The sequence below is a fragment of the Palaemon carinicauda genome, chromosome 2 (assembly GCF_036898095.1).
Source record: "Palaemon carinicauda isolate YSFRI2023 chromosome 2, ASM3689809v2, whole genome shotgun sequence".
NCBI classification, from domain to species: Eukaryota; Metazoa; Arthropoda; class Malacostraca; order Decapoda; family Palaemonidae; genus Palaemon; species Palaemon carinicauda.
In genome coordinates, this window is record NC_090726.1 from 103,060,017 (window position 1) to 103,064,612 (window position 4,596).

Sequence of the window (4,596 nt, forward strand, 5' to 3'; positions counted from 1 at the left end):
ATCTTTGGGTCTGTTGCAAGTTTAGGTTTAGGACTTTCCAATCGTCTTAAAATTAGTAATCAAAATAAGAAAATTGAGTTCTTGACTCATAAAGATGAATTGATTATGTCAGAACTAAGGGATCAGTTAGCTTCAATCAATAAAATTATGGATTTGTTAAATGAACATTCAGATAATATCGTTCAAATTATGGAAGTACAGGATTTGTTAGCAACATTAACGTATTATGATTCAAAGATAGATCACATACATAACAGAATTGCACATTTCATTGAGAAATCCAAGGATTATGTAGAAGCTATCACGTTAGCAACTAAAGGTGTATTGTCGCCCCATTTGTTGCCTATACGTTACTTAAAATTAGTTCTGGAGAACACTAGGGATAAACTAGGCTATGTTCCTTTGTTAGACGAACATAGGTTAGAATTTTATTACAGCCTAATTACAGTAAACGTAGATAATAACAAGATTAGGATTACAATTCCCTTTGATTCTTCTGATGCCTGGCAATCTTACAGGATATCACCATTTCCGACTTTCATGACGAATCACTCAAATCCAGTAATATCCAGTTTGACAGGACACGTATTGATTTCCCCAGACAAGGAAACATATACGGTCATTAAAGACTTAAATCAATTAACTCACTGTTCAGACGCAATGGATAGAAAAATATGTACAGCTGACTCATTTGAATTCCGTAAAAACTTGATGGATTCATGCGAGTTAGGTATAGTGCTAGACGGTGCTCTCTCCCATACAAGTGAAAATTGTCTGGATAAGCTTTATCCCTTTGACAATAAGGAATTCAATTGCAGACTAAATAATGGCTCGTGGATACGATACGACAAGGACGGCTTCAATATATCATGCCCTGACGGATCCACATCATTTAACCACATCTTCGTCGCAGCAGATGGCTGTATCGGGACTTCCCCGAATTCCATGGTGACTGGCCTACGGACAATCATCAGAGAACGTGCTTACTTCGCGAACTTCACGTGGACCTCTACAACGCCCGCACTTCCTCTCCCCTATAAAGGAAGTGTGGCGAAACACTTAATGAAACTTACCGAAAAGGACCACCTGTCGCCGACTTACACAGAGATTCTTCAACCTATATTACTAGCAGGTTTATTTGGAACGGCGTTAATTTTTATCGCCGTGAACATCCTTGTTTGGCGTAGGTTACGGCACAGCAAGCAGCTACAAAGGAACGAGTTGAATAGCCCTGACAATACCCCTTACCTGATACAATTCAAAGCTGTATGAGTGGCCACCTCATTCGCTAAGGGAGTAATTTGTCAGGATGATGTTTGTATGAAAAGCTGACTAGTACGCTAGTAATATGTAATTAAAGAAATTCTCTACATTTGCATTGTTAAAAATACATTTAAAATAACATTTAAAAAAATAAATAAAATAAAAAAGGATATAAATCATTTTTTTCTCTCGGCATCTAATAAAAATATATAAGCCGGAATGTTAAAAAAGAAAAGAGAAAAAAAAAAAAAAAAAAAAAAAAATATATAAGATATATAACAGAATCTATGGGCATCTAATAAAATGTATCAGCCCTATATATAAATATATATATATGTACGAAACCGTGGTACGTGTACGTACCAGGAATTCGTATTTGTGCACTGAATATTGAGTATCTTGTTTCTGACAAAGGTAACAATTATTCTTTATCAAGTTACCGAATCATTTGTAAGTCAGAATTTGTTTTGTTTTTTGGTACCATGTAATCATTTGCTAGCAATGTACCATATGTATGATCTTGGTTTTATCATGCATTTTTCTTTTTGCTTTGGTAATATCTTTTTTTTGTATGCATTATTGTTATTAATTTTGATGTGCCTATTTGGACATTCGTCCTCAGTTGGATATAGCTAGTTTTGGACAATGAATGATACGTATGTCCAGTCACACCTAATAACCATGTTTCGGCTTGTTGTTAAATTTTTGTAAAAAAATTGAGATAGCTGGCCGAGCATATGTAATGATTAGAATAGTAATATTACATGTTTAAAACAAATGACGTAATATGTCATGTTGGTTGGAAGAGCTGGCCGTGAGATTTGCTATGGTCAACTCAAATTGTGTACAGGATGTAAGATGCTAAGTTGTCATTCTTTCTTAGTGTCAACACATTAACTCTTCGTGTGAAAGTTTGTGACGTCACCGGATGCAGGTGTCTTCCGATTCCGTCACGTGTCTAAAGTAAACCAAGCATACGATATTTGGGATATCAGTAATTTGTTCAGTTCTTATCTAAACTTCACCAGAATTGGTCATGTGGACCAACACAGCTTCCTCCAGTGATGGAGATGTTTAACTCAGTTGTTTATATACAATAAAACTTAAAAAACCACCAAGATGTGTTCAATAAACCATCTAAATACATCTGAAAACAACTCATACTCAAATGTGTGCTTAAGACAGTAGCACACCAATATATATATATATATATATATATATATATATACAGTATATGTATATATATATATATATATATATATATATATATATATATATGTCCATATATATAAATATATTATCTATACATATATATGTATATATATATATATATATATATATATATATATATATATGTTCATATATATATATATATATATATATATATATATATGTATATATAATATATTTATATATATGGACATATATATATATATATATATATATATGGACATATATATATATATATATATATATATATGTATATATATGATATATATAGTATATATATATGTATATATACATATGTATATATGATATAAAGATATACATATATATATATATATATATATATATATATATATATATATATATATATATATATATATATATATATATATATGTTTATACACACACATATATATATATATATATATATATATATATATATATATATATATATGTATATATACATATATATGTATATATATACATATATATATTATATATATATACACATATATATATATATATATACATATATATATATATATATATATATATATATATATATCTCTATATCATATATACATATATATATATATATATATATACATATATATATTATATATATATATATATATATACAGTATATATATATATATATATATATATATATATATATATATATATATATATATATATATATATGTCTTTTTCTTATTTCCAATCCTTCTTTTTTTCTAATGCTTTTGCTTTATGTTTCCAGCTGAAGATGAATCCAGATGAAGGTGTGATGCATCTGTTCTCAAAGTCAGAGATGTTTGATGTCCTGTACGAAGCTCATCTGTCAAATGGGCACGAGGGAGAAAATAAGATGCGTTATATAGTGATTGAGAAGTATTTTAACATCAGTCAAAAAATAATTTCGTTATTTGTGTCAAATTATGAATCATGACAGAAAAAAGAAATTACCGAATAAAGGCCGATTCACACGACCCGTTTTCTTTCCGACAGGCTGGGTGGTGGCTAACCGCCGTCGAAATGTTGTACATTCACACGAGGCGTTCCGTATCCGTTTACCCGCGCGCGGTTTTCATTGTTTACTTAGACTCTGTCATGTGAAGACCGAGTAAATTACGATACTTTAAAATGTTGGTTGACAACTGTGTTGATAAAATAAGTTATGCAACTTCATTATACTTTATGCACCATGCCAAGAATATTAAAATTCACCTGTTTTATTTAATGCCTCTACAGTCATTTTCCATATCTTTTCTTTATGTAAATTATTTCTATACATCTTGTTTGCCATGTCTAACATCTCATACCATTGAACAAGTTCAATTAACCTATCATACATGGTGTCAACAACAACCTAACTCTAATTTTTATGACTATACTATAAGGAAAAGTCGAGGTTGTAGGTCACGAAACGAACAGGTACGATACAGGTCCTCGTTAACACGAAACAACATCAACCCGTTGGTTGGGACGGATGGCTAACAGCCGTCAAACCGGCCGAGGTTTCTTGGGAAGGAAGCCGAGCCGACTCGGACGGACGGCTGCCGTCCGAGGGCCGCCGTCTTCCTGACGGATCGTGTGAACAGTTGCATTTGAATACACGTAAGAAACCTAGACGCCACTTAATTAACAGCCGGCGAGCCTGTCGGAAAGAAAACGGGTCGTGTGAATCGGCCTTAAAAGCAATTGTCGTACGGCCTTTGATGTCCATACCTCTGAGAGTGGTAGCAGGTGATCACGTGGTACCCATCACGTATGTCGTATGTACCCCATCGTAACGAAACGTTGTCCCCATTATCATGAATAGCCCTCCGAACTTCAGGATAAAATTTCAGCACCCATCTTCTCCTCTATATTTTGGGTTTGAGCCAGGCACAGTTTTCTTTTAATCCAAGCATTTACTATGTCATCTTCATCATTGTCCTACACATTGCATATCATTATTTTTGGTTTTAGTTTTCCGATTCTTCTCGTTTCAGTGTCGGCAACCAATGTCTGAATTTTGTATATAGCTTCTCATTTTTTATGCAAAGTTTACAACAACATTTCCATTCGAAGCTGACCTCGTGCTAAGTATAGGAATTTCTTCAA